Genomic DNA, 12,448 nt, shown 5'->3' with positions numbered 1-12,448 from the left:
ACTGTCTCAAAAAAAAAAAAAAAAGCTTCATTGCTGTTCTTAGTGGAATAATAGCACATGTGAACCAAATACAATACAGCATAATGAAGGTATAATAAAAATATTAGCAAATTATTTTGCAAAGTTTTAATCACAATTGGTTAGTCAAAAGTAATACAGGTCATACTACTGTTCCTGAAAGGTTTTCTTTCCTTTTTTTTTTTTTTCTTTTGAGGCAGGGTCTCGCTGTCACCCAGGCTGGAGTGCAGTGGCACGATCATAGCTGACTGAAGCTTCAAACTCCTGGGCTCAAGCAATCTTACTGCCTCAGCCTTCTGAGTAGGTGGGACCACAGGTGTGTGCCACCACACCAGGCTGGTTTTTTATGTTTAGTAGAGCCTGGGTCTCATTGGTCTCCAACTCCTGGGCTCAAGCCCAAGCGTGATCTACTTTACCCAGCTCTGAAAGGTTTTCTATAGATCACATTTTTGTAAGCTAACAAATTTTTTTTCTTTTTTTCTTTTTTTTTTTTTTTTTGAGATGGAGTCTCACTCTGTCACCCAGGCTGGAGTGCAGTAGCGTGATCTCGGCTCTCTGCAACCTCCGCCTCCTGGGTTCAAGTGATTCTCCTGCCACAGCCTCCCAAGTAGGTGGGATTACAAGCATGCACCACCATGCCTGGCTAATTTTTATAATTTTAGTACAGATGGGGTTTCACCATGTTGGATAGGCTAGTCTTGAACCCCTGGCCTCAGGTGATCCACTCGCCTTGACCTCCCAAAGTGCTGGGATTACAAGAGTCAGCCACCGTGCCCAGCCACAAATTTTCTAATGGCTAATTATGTTAGAATCATGTACTCTTTTTAAAAGTCATTCAGTGCTAATAGCCTTCTAAAGTATAGTAAATTGGAACAAGCCCTCCGGAAAACAATATGGTATTATTCAGTAACATTGAACACATGCGGCCAGGTGCGGTGGCTCACACCTGTAATCCCAGCACTTTGGGAGGCTGAGGAGGGCGGATCACAAAGTCAGGAGATGGAAACCATCCTGGCTAACACGGTGAAACCCCGTCTCTACTAAATATACAAAAAAAAAAAAAAAATTAGCCAGGCGTCGTAGTGGGCGCCTGTAGTCCCAGCTACTCGGGAGGCTGAGGCAGGAGAATGGCATGAACCCAAGAGGTGGAGTGGGCAGTGAGCAGAGATCGCGCCACTGCACTCCAGCCTAGGCGACAAAGCGAGACTCCGTCTAAAAAACAAACAAACAAAAAACATTGAACACATGCAATTTCTACGACCCAGCAATCCCACCTGAGGAAGACACTCAGGAGAAACTTGCATGAGTAAGCTGGGTGTGGTGCCTCATGCTTCTAATCCTAGCACTTTGGGAGGCCTAGGTGGGAGGATTGCTTGAGCCCAGGAGTTCAAGACCACCCTGGGCAACATATTAAGACCTAATCTGTACAAAAAATAAACAAAATTAGCTGGACGTGGTGGCACACACCTTGAATCCCAGGTACTTGGGAGGCTGAGGTGGGAGGATGGCTTGAGCCTGGGAGGTTGAGGCTACGCTAAGATCACGCCACCGCACTCCAGCCTGGGTGACAGAGTGAGACTCCGCCCCCCAGAAAAAAAAAGAGGCTGGGTGCGGTGGCTCACACCTGTAATCACAGCACTTTGAGAGGCTGAGGCGGGCAGATCACCTGAGGTCAGGAATTCAAGACCAGCCTGACCAACATGGAGAAACCCCATCTCCACTAAAAATACAAAATTAGCCGGGTGTAGTGGTGCATACCTGTAATCCTAGCTACTCAGGAGGCCAAGGCAAGATAATCACTTGAACCTGGGAGGCAGAGGTTGTGGTGACCTGTGATAATGCCATTGCATACCTGCCTGGGCAACAAGAACAAAACTCTGTCTCAAAAAAAAAAAAAAAAAAAGACACATATATAAGAATTCTCACAGCAGTACTGTGAACATTCTCAGTTACTGTGATGCTCTAATAGCCAGTGGAAACTTTAAAAAGAGACTATCATTTAATGTCATAAATGATAACTTACAACATAAAATTCAGGACAGTAGTTACTTCTGAAAGTAAGAAAAGGAAATGAGATTGAGAAAAGGTATGTAGTTAATCAATTATATTATAATAACAATTTTCCTTTAAGTAGGATGGTAGGTATACAGATGCTTTTTATATCTGTGTGTATAAAATATTTGCTAACAATTGTAATATTACTTATCAATACGTTAAATACCAATACATTGCTGGCCGGGTGCGGTGGCTCACACCTGTAATCCCAGCATTTTGGGAGGCCAAGGCAGGCAGATCACGATGTCAGGAGATCGAGACCATCCTGGCCAACATGGTGAAACCCCATCTCTACTAAAATACAAAAAATTAGCTGGGCATGGTGGTGCGTGCCTGTAGTCCCACCTACTTGGGAGGCTGAAGCAGGGGAATCGCGGAGATTGCAGTAAGCCAAGATTGCACCACTGCACTCCACCCTGGCGACAGAGAAAGACTCTGTCTCAAAAAAAAAAAATAAAATAAAAAATAATACCAATATATGGCTGGGCACGGTGGCTCACGCCTGTAATCCCAGCACTTTGGGAGGCCGAGGTGGGCGGATCATGAGGTCAGGAGATCGAGACCACCCTGGCTAACATGGTGAAACCCCGTATCTACTAAAAATACAAAAAAATTAGCCAGGCGTGGTGGCGGGCGCCTGTAGTCCCAGCTACTTGGGAGGCTGAGGCAGGAGAATGGCGTGAACCCGGGAGGCAGAGCTTGCAGTGAGCCGAGATCGTGCCACTGCACTCCAGCCTGGGTGACAGAGCGAGACTCTATCAAAAAAAAAAAAAAAAAAAACCAATACACTAAAATAATATAAATGTCTTGAAAGAGCACAGTGAACACAGTTTGAAATGTGATTTAATATAAACACTGGCATTCAAACTAAGTCATGCCATGGAAATATGCCCATGATATGTCACATGAATAAAGGAAGTTGCAGAATGTATATATCGTTTGAGCCATTTTTGAACAAAGAAATCTCTATGTGTGTCTATATCCAGGTATGATATATGATTATATATCTATGTCTATATATCTGTATAAAAAAGGACACATTATTTATTTATTTATTTATTTATTTGTTTTTATTTTTTTGAGACAGGGTCTGGGTCTGTCTCTGTCCAGGCTGGAGTTCCATGGTGCAATCTCAACACACTACAATCTCTGCCTTCTGGGTTCAAGCGCTGGGATTTTGGTGTGAGCTATCTTTATAATGGAAAAAGTGGGAGAAATTTACATTACAAAGCGATATGATTATAGTATAAGAACTTGGCAATATTTGACTGAATTGTTCCCTTCCTTCTCCTAGAAATTATGCAAAGTGATAGGGAGATATGGTGGTGGTGGGGGAATGAGGCAGAAATCCCATATTCAACAAAACTAGAAGACAAAAAGTCACTGGAAACTCCAAGACCTGCACAAGGGCTACCAAAGTTACACGGGAAAAGGCACATGCAGATCCCAGAAAACAGCAAAAACAGACTCTCTGAAGATGAGCTGTTCATGCCACAGTACAAAAATGTGTTGTTTGAAACAAGCAGAGCAGAGCAGGGATACAAAGAACTGAGGGCAAGGCTCAATCAAGCAGAAAGGGAGTGGAAACCCTTGTAACCCAAGGGGTGAAGGGCATCTCTCCTGGCCTGAGCATCTTATGGGCAGAGTTAAGGTCCCAACACCCAGCTCACCCTCCTAGGGAGGGCGTGGGAATATAATCAGCCTTCCAAGTAAATTCAATGTGTGTCTCTAACATTTTGTTTTGGCCAGCACGGAAACTCACGCCTGTAATCCAAACACTTTGGGAGGCCAAGGCGAGAGGATTGCTTGAGCCCAGGAATGCAAGACCAGCCTGGTTATCATAGCAAGACTCTATCTCTCTCTCTCTTTTTTTTTTTTTTTTGAGACAGAATCTCGCTCTGTGGCCCAGGTTGGAGTGCAGTGGCACAATCTCAGCTCACTGCAATCTCTGCCTCCCAGGTTCAAGCGATTCTTCTGCCTCAGCCTTCCGAATAGCTGGGACCACAGGTGCCTGCTACCATGCCCAGCTAATTTTTATATTTTTAGTAGAGATGGGGTTTCACCATGTTGGCCAGGATGGTCTCGATCTCTTGACCTTGTGATCTGCCCACCTAGGCCTCTTGAAGTGCTGGGATTACAGGCATGAGCCACCTAGTCTGGCCTGGAGACAAGGTCTTTAAAGAGGTGATTATGTTAAAATGAGGTCTTCGGAGTGAGCCCTAATCTAATGTGACCAGTGTCCTTGTAAGAAGAGAAAATTTGGACATGGAGAGACATCAGAAACATGTGAGTATGCCGGGCACGGTGGCTCACGCTTGTAATCCCAGCACTTTGGGAGGCCAAGGTGGGCAGATCACTTGAGGCCAGGAGTTCAAGACCAGCTGGGGCAACATGGCAAAACCTCGTCTCTAATAAAAATACAAAAATTAGCCCGGTGTGGTAGTGCATGCCTGCAATCCCAGCTATTCGTGAGGCTGAGGCAGGAGAACTGCTTGAACTGCAAGGCAGAGGTTGCAGTCAGCTGAGATTGTGCCACTGGCACTCCAGCCTGGGCAACAGAGCAAGACTCTGTCTCAAAAAAAAAAGACTTGGGCCGGGCGCAGTGGCTCATGCCTGTAATCCCAGCACTTTGGGTGGCCGGGGCTGGTGGATCACCTGAGGTCAGGAGTTCGAGACCAGCCTGGCCAACAGGGTGAAACCTCGTCTCTACTAAACCTACAAAAATTAGCAGAGTGTGGTGTCATGCACCTGTAATCCCAGCTACTTGGGAGGCTGAAGCAGGAGAATCGCTTGAACCCGGGAGGCGGAGGTTACAGTGAGCCAAGATCCCCGCACTCCAGCCTGGGTGACAGAGTGAGATTCTGTCTCAAAAAAAAAAGATCTGTCTGAAAAAAAACTTAATGAATTATTTCTAAGAAGGACAAACAAAAATACAAATATAGAGATTCATGGACAAGATGACAAAATAAGGCAAGACAGAACTGAAAATCCAGGAAAGCAGCAAAAGAGAGCCGGGCACAGTGACTCACACCTGTAATCTCAGCAATCTGGGAGGCCAAAGCAGAAGGATTGCTGGAGGCCAGGAGTTCAAGACCAGCACAGGCAACAAAGTGATGCACTGTCTCTACAAAACATCAAAAAATTATCCAGGCGTGGTGACGAGTGCTTGTGGTCCCAGCTACACAGGAGGCTGAGGCAGGAGGAAAGCTTGAGCCCAGGAGGTTGAGGCTGCAGTGAGACATGTTCGTGCCACTGCACTTCAGCTTGGGCAACAGAGTGGGACCCTGTCTCAGAAGAAAAAAAAAAAAAAAGGATGTAGAAGGAAAACACATAACTATCACACTGGGCACGGTGGCACGTGCCTATAATGCCAACTACTCAGGAGGCTGAGGCAGGAGGATCACTTGAGCCTAGGAGTTCAGATCCAACCTAGGAAACATATTGAGACACCATCTCCAAAAGACAGGTAAAATAACCATCACAGAAGTGAAGATGAAGCTAAAAAGAGCAAAAATAAAAGTGGACACTATGAAAAATATATTAACCAACATGGATGATAAAAATGAGAAAAGCAAATAATATAAACAAAAGGAATTAAATGAAATTAGAGAAAAAATGATAGTTGGCGGGGTGCAGTGGCTCACGCTTGTAATCCCAGCACTTTGGGAGGCCAAGGTTGGTGGATCACCTGAGGTAGGGAGTTCAAGACCAGCCTGGCCAACATGGTGAAACCTGTCTCTACTAAAAATACAAAAATTAGAATTAGCCAGGCGAGGTGGTGCATGCCTGTAATCCCAGCTAGGAGGCTGAGGCATGAAAATTGCTTGAACTTGGGAAGGGGAGGTTGCAGTGAGCTGAGATGGCACCACTGCACTCCAGCCTGGGCGATAGAGTGAGACTCTGTCTCAAAAAACAAAAAAAGACAGCTATAGAGGACAGACCAAAGAGAGCCAACATGCACAATTGAAATTTCCAATGAAGATAACCCAAACATTAGAACAAATAAGTATTTAACTGGGTGTGGTGACTTGAACCTGTAGTCCCAGCTACTAGGTAGGCTGAGGTAGGAGGATCACATGAGGCCAGGAGTTCAAGGCTAGCCTCAGCAACAGTGTAAGACCCCATATCTCTAAAAATAAATAAATAAATAAATACATATTTAAAGATATAGAGGCTGGGCGTGGTGGCTCATGCCTGTAATCCTAACACTTTGGGAAGCCAAAGTAGGAGGATCACTGGAGGTCAGGAGTTAGAGACCAGCCTGGGCAACATGAGACCCCCCCCGCCACCCACCCCAACCCCTGTCTCTACAATAAAACAAAAAGAATTCACTGGGCGTGGTGGCGCACACCTGTTGGGAGGCTATGGTGGGAGGATAACTTGAGCCCCAGGGTGGAAGCTGCAGTGAGCTGTGATCACGCCACTGCATTCCAGCCTGAGCAACAGAGCAAGACCCTGTCTCAAAAAAACAAATGAATAAAGTTATGAGCCAGTGATTTTTTTGTTTTAAAACAAGCCAAGCCATCATTCACACACAAAGGCTACAAACGATCGTTTTGAACATACAGGAATTCTGGGGATATTTTTCCCATGAGAATATTTTTCTTTTTTTTGAGACGGAGTTTCGTCTTGTTGCCCAGGCTGAAGTGCAATGGCGCGATCTTAGTGCACCACAACTTCCGCCTCGTGGTTTCAAGTGATTCTCCTGCCTCAGCCTCCTGCATAGCTGGGAATACACGCCTGGCTAATTTTGTATTTTTAGTAGAGACAGGGTTTCTCCATGTTGGTAAGGCTGGTCTTGAACTCCCGACCTCAGGTGGTCTGCCCGCCTCGGCCTCACAAAGCGCTGGGATTACAGGCATGAGCCACTGTGCCTGGCCACCCATGGGAATATTTTCCTTGAGGCCACTGCTAATGAATAAACATTACTCACCAATGGATAGCAAAGGGAACTTCAGCAAAGGGACAAGCAAGAGCATTGAGTGTATATCATTGCAAAACTAAGACTAAACAAACAGGTTTGGGGGAGAAAAAACAGAATGTAAATGTTACCTACTCTGACAATATAGAAATGATACAATAGAAAAATTAGGAGGACAAAGATTATGGAATAAATGAAGTAGGGTGAGTTTTTGCAGGCTGTTTCATCTATAATAACCGAGAGTTAAAAGATTATTTAAATCACATTTAATTAACAGTGTAAGAATAATATTAAGAAAAATAACATTGCTGGCTAAAATCAGATAATAGGTCAATCATGGTGGCTGACACCTGTAATCCCAGCACTTTGGGAGGCTGAGGCAGGAGGATCGCTTGAGGCTAGCTACTTGGGAGGCTGAGGTGGGAGGATCACTTGAGCCCAGGAGTTAAAAGCTGCAGTGAGCTAATGATTGTGCCGCTGCACTTTATTTAGCCTGGGTGACACAGTGAGACTGGAAAAAAAAAGGGCCAGGTGTGGTGGCTCATGCTTGTAATCCAGGCAGGCAGATCACTTGAGGTTACGAGTTCGACACCAGCCTGGCCAACATGGAGAAACCCCATCTCTACTAAAAATACAAAATTAGCTGGGCATGGTGGTGCATGCCTGTAATCCCAGCTACTCGGGAGGCTGAGGCAGGACAATCGCTTGAACTCGGGAGGTGGAGGTTGCAGTGAGCTGAGATCGTGCCATTGCACTCCAGCCTGGGCAACAAGAGTGAAACGCTGTCTCAAAAAAAAAAAAAAATAGAATTCTTGAGTCCATACTGATACAAATTCATTCATTCATTCACTCATTCATGGAGGAGAAGGGAAAGTTCTTCCTTACGGCAGAATTCCAACCAATAAATGTATAATGAATGATGAAAGCAGAAAATTGGCCAGGTGCAGTGGCTCACTCCTGTAATCCTAGCAATTTGGTAGGCCAAAGTGGGAGGATCACTTGAGGCCAGGAGTTCAAGACCAGCCTGAGCAACATAGCTTTTCAGAGACCTTGTCTCTGAAAAAAAATTAGCCAGGCATGATGGTGGATCACTTGAGCCCAGAAGGTCGAGGTTGCAGTAGGCAGTGATCGCACCACTGCACTCCAGCCTGGGCACCAGAGTGAGACACTATCTCAAAAAAATATATAAAATAAAAAATGAATAGGAAATTACCACTTGCAAACGGTTAGGTCTGAGATTTTATTTTACCCTACTTACAAACTAATACATTAGCCTCTTGCTCATTTTATGGATGTGGCCTAAGAAAGAAGACTCCTGGCTGGGCGCGGTGGTTCCAGGCCCGTAATCCCAGGACTTTGGGAGGCTGAGACAGGTGGATCATGAGGTCAGGATATTGAGACCATCCTGGCCAACATGGTGAAACCCTGCCTCTACTAAAAATACAAAAATTAGCTGGGTGTGGTGGTGCGTGCCTGTAGTCCCAGCTACTCAGGAGGTTGAGGCAAGGAGAATCGCTTAAACCCAGGAGGCGGAAGCTGCAGTGAGCCGAGATCGTGCCACTGCACTCTAGCCTGGGTGACAGAGCAAGACTCTGTCTCAAAAAAAAAAAAAAAAAAAGAAAAAAGAAACAAGTCTCCTGTGTCAGAGACAAAGAACTTTATTACTTACAGCATAGCAAGCAATGTGGGCAGTAGGATATTTGCATCAGTTCCCCTTTCCCTCCAACTTCCATGGGGTAACACGATGTGGCCCAGATGGATGCCTCAAAGACGGTGGGTTTGGATCACAGCTAAGGAACACTCAGCTCGGGGAATCTATTGTTTTTGTTGTTTTATTTTTTTTTATTATTTATTTATTTTTTATTTTTTAGAGATAGAGTTTCGCTCGTCGCCCAGGCTGGAGTGCAATGGCGCTATTTTGGCTCACTGCAACCTCCGCTTCCTGGGTTCAAGCTATTCTCCTGCCTCAGCCTCCTGAGTAGCTGGGATTACAGGCATGCGCCATCACGCCGGCTAATTGTGTATTTTTTTAGTAGAGACGGGGTTTCTCCATGTTGGTCAGGCTAGTCTCGAACTCCTTGACCTCAGGTGATCTGCCCACCTCGGTGTTTTATTGTTTTATTTTTGTAGAGATGGGGTCTCACCGTATTGTCTAGGCTGGTCTTGAACACCTGGCCTCAAAGGATCCTCCCACCTTGGCCTTCCAAAGTGCTGGGATGGCTGTGCACGGTGGCTTACACCTGTAATCCCAGGACTTTGGGAAGCCGAGGGGGCAAATCACCTGAAGTCAAGAGTTCGAGACCAGCCTGGCCAACATGGTGAAACCCTGTCTCTACAAAAATACACAATTAGCTGGGCATGGTGGCGGGAGCCTGTAGTCCCAGCTACTCAAGAGGCTGAGGCAGGAGAATCACTTGAACCCAGAAGGTGGAGGTTGCAGTGAGCTGGTATCGCACCACCGCACTCCAGCCTGGGCAACAGAGTAAGCAGAGTGAGACTCCACCTCAAAAAAAAAAAAAAAAAGTGCTGGGATTATAGACATGAGCCACTGCAGCCAGCTGAAATCTATTGTTTTCATACCAAGTAGTGGGCAAGCCTGCTCTTTGTCCAGGAAGAAACATTAACTTGTCTCTGAAGATTAGCAGCTGTATAAACAACCCTGAGAAAAGCCCCAGATAAAGAGCATTCTTGGGCCTTGCATTCTTGGCACACACAGCAAGACATGTAAGCACACAACAGATCCATGAAGGACTTTCAATACAAAGATCACAGTAATAATTGTTTCGGGCAAAAATTATTGATGGGCTGGGTACAGTGGCTCATGCCTGTAACCCCAGCACTTTGGGAGGCTGAGGCAGGAGGACTGCTTGAGCCCAGAAGTTTGAAACTCACCCAGGCAACATAGCATGACCTTCTCTCTACAAAAAAAAAAAAAAAAAAAAGTTTTAAATTAGCCAGCCATAGTGGTGCACACCTGTAGTCTCAGCTACTTAGGAGGCTGAGATAGGAAGCTGAGCCCAGGAGGTTCAGGCTGCAGTAAGCTGTGTGATTGAGCTACTGCACTCCAGCCTGGGCGACACGGTGAGACCCTGTCTCAAAAAAAAACAAAAACAAAAACAAAACAAAACAAAAAACTATGGATGCTTAAATTAGTAGGCATTGTTATGATGAAAAACAGAACAGTCACATATTTTCCCACAAGATGTGTATTAAATGCTTATTAAATACAAAGAAAAACTACTAACTTTAAAGTAGAGCAATCTGGCAAATATTAACCAAGTGAACAAAGTTAACATCACCAGGAATGGGAAAAACTGACATCATGTGACTCTTCCTATGATGCCTTGAAAAGGACACATAATTTTTCTGGTGTTCGTGCCAAAAATGAATAACCTGCTTTTTTTTTTTTTTTTTTGATAACAGAGTCTCGCTCTGTCACCCAGGCTGGAGTGCAGTGGCCTGATCTCGACTCACTGCAATCTCCGCCTCCTGGGTTCAAGTGATTCTCCTGCCTCAGCCTACTGAGTAACTGGGATTACAGGCATGCACCACCATGCCCAGCTAATTTTTTGTATTTTTAGTAGAGACGGGGTTGTACCATGTTGGCCAGGATGGTCTGGATCTCTTGACCTCATGATCCGCCTGCCTTGGCCTCCCAAAGTGCTGGGATTACAGGTGTAAGCCACTGCACCCGGCCATAATCTGCATTTAAACATAAGGGAACATCAGACCAGGCGTGGTGGCTCATGCCTGTAATCCCGGCACTTTGGGAGGCCAAGGCAGGCAGATCACCTGAGGTCAGGAGTTCAAGACCAGCCTGGCTAACATGGTGAAACCCCATTTCTACTAAAAGTACAAAAATTAGCCCGGCATGGTGGTGGGTGCCTGTAATCCCAGCTACTCCAGAGGCTGAGGCAGGAGAATCACTTGAACACGAGGAGGCGGAGGCTGCAGTGAGCAGAGATCGTGCCACTGCACTCCAGCCTGGGCAAAAGAGCAACACTCTGTCTTTAAAAAATTTGAAAAAAAAAAAATCATAAGGAAACATCAAATAACTCTAAAGTAAGGGACAGTCTGTAAAATAACTGGCCAGTATTCAAAAAAATGCCAAGATCATTAAAGACTGAAAAATTGCAGAACTGTTCCAGACTGAAGAACATGACAACTAAATGTGAAACGTAATTCTGGATAAATAGAATCCTGGGCCAGAGATAGAAGATTTATGATATAATTAGCAAAATTTGAATGAAATCTGTAGATTGGATACTGCATCAATGTAATTTCTTATTCCCAGGTTAAATGTGATGTTTACACTGGGGGATCTGTGGGTAGAGTATGGGAATTCTTCTTACTGTTTTTTACAAATTCCTTCCATTTTTGAGACAGGGTCTCGCTCTGTCGCCGAGGCTGGGACTGCAGTGCTGTGATTCTGGCTCACTGCAACCTCCGCCTCCCGGGTTCAAGCAATTCCACCTTAGCCACACAAGCAGCTGGGATTACAGGCGTGTGCCACCACACCTGGCTTTTTTTTTTTTTTGTGCTTTAAGCTCAGGGATACATGTGCAGAATGAGTTTTGTTAGATAGGTATACATATCCCATGGTGGTTTGCTGCACCCATCAACCCATCCTCTAGGGTTTCTTTGGTGGTTGTGTTTTTCTTTGAGACAGAGTCACACTCTGTCGCCCAGGCTGGAGTGCAGTGGCTCCATCTCGGCTCACTGCAAGCTCCACCTCCTGGATTCATGCCATTCTCTCACCTCAGCCTCCTGAGTAGCTGGAACTACAGGCACCCGCCACCATGACCACCTATATATATATATTTTTTGTATTTTTAGTAGAGACGGGGTCAGGATAGTGTCAATCTCCTGACCTTGTGATCTGCCCGCCTCAGCCTCCCAAAGTACTGGGATTACAGGCGTAAGCCACTGCACCCGGCCCCCATCCTCTAAGTTTTAAACCCCGCTTGCATTAGGTATTTGTCTTAATGTTCTCCCTCCCCTTGCTCCCACCCCTCAACAGGTCCCAGTGTGTGATGTTCCACTCCCTGTACAGACCCATGGGAAATGTTTCAAAAGTGAGAACTTCTTATACATGTTATTTAAAATGTTTTTTCCCCCTGATCAAGAACACCTATTTATGTATTTAATATACTTCCATCAGATGTCGCCTGGGAGACAAGTCTCGCTGTTGCTGCCCAGGCTGGAGTGCAGTAACGCAGTCTCGGCTCACTGCAACCTCCAACTCCCAGGTTTAAGTGATTCTCCCGCCTCAGCCTCCCGAGGAACTGGGATTACAGGCAGCCGCCACCATGCCCAGCTAATTTTTGTATTTTTAGTAGAGACGGGTTTCACTACGTGGGCCAGGCTGGTCTTGAACTCCTGACCTCAGGTGATCCACTTGCCTCAGCCTCCCAAAGTGCTGGGATTACAGGTGTGAATCACTGTACCTGGCCT

General features: G+C 45.6%; 1 protein-coding gene across 26 annotated transcripts in view; it reads right to left on the bottom strand.

Moving 5' to 3' along the window:
• The window catches only part of PSPH (phosphoserine phosphatase), a 40,475-nt gene that overhangs the window by 26,130 nt on the left and 1,897 nt on the right, over positions 1-12,448 (bottom strand). For 4 of the 26 annotated variants that reach the window (XM_063668350.1, XM_063668353.1, XM_063668348.1 and 1 more), the window contains exon 2: positions 1,777-1,895. The exons of 18 other annotated variants lie outside the window; for them this stretch is intronic. The gene's annotated coding sequence lies outside the window, so the exon portion shown is untranslated. Of the gene's footprint in view, positions 1-1,776; positions 1,896-2,041; positions 2,070-12,448 lie in introns of all 26 variants that reach the window. 4 more of the 26 variants (XM_063668347.1, XM_063668351.1, XM_063668352.1 and 1 more) reach the window with 2 other exon arrangements.

The sequence above is a fragment of the Pongo pygmaeus genome, chromosome 6, assembly GCF_028885625.2.
Source record: "Pongo pygmaeus isolate AG05252 chromosome 6, NHGRI_mPonPyg2-v2.0_pri, whole genome shotgun sequence".
Lineage (NCBI taxonomy): Eukaryota > Metazoa > Chordata > Mammalia > Primates > Hominidae > Pongo > Pongo pygmaeus.
The sequence above is the reverse complement of the archived record's forward strand: the minus strand, read 5'-3'. Positions and strand labels throughout refer to the sequence as shown.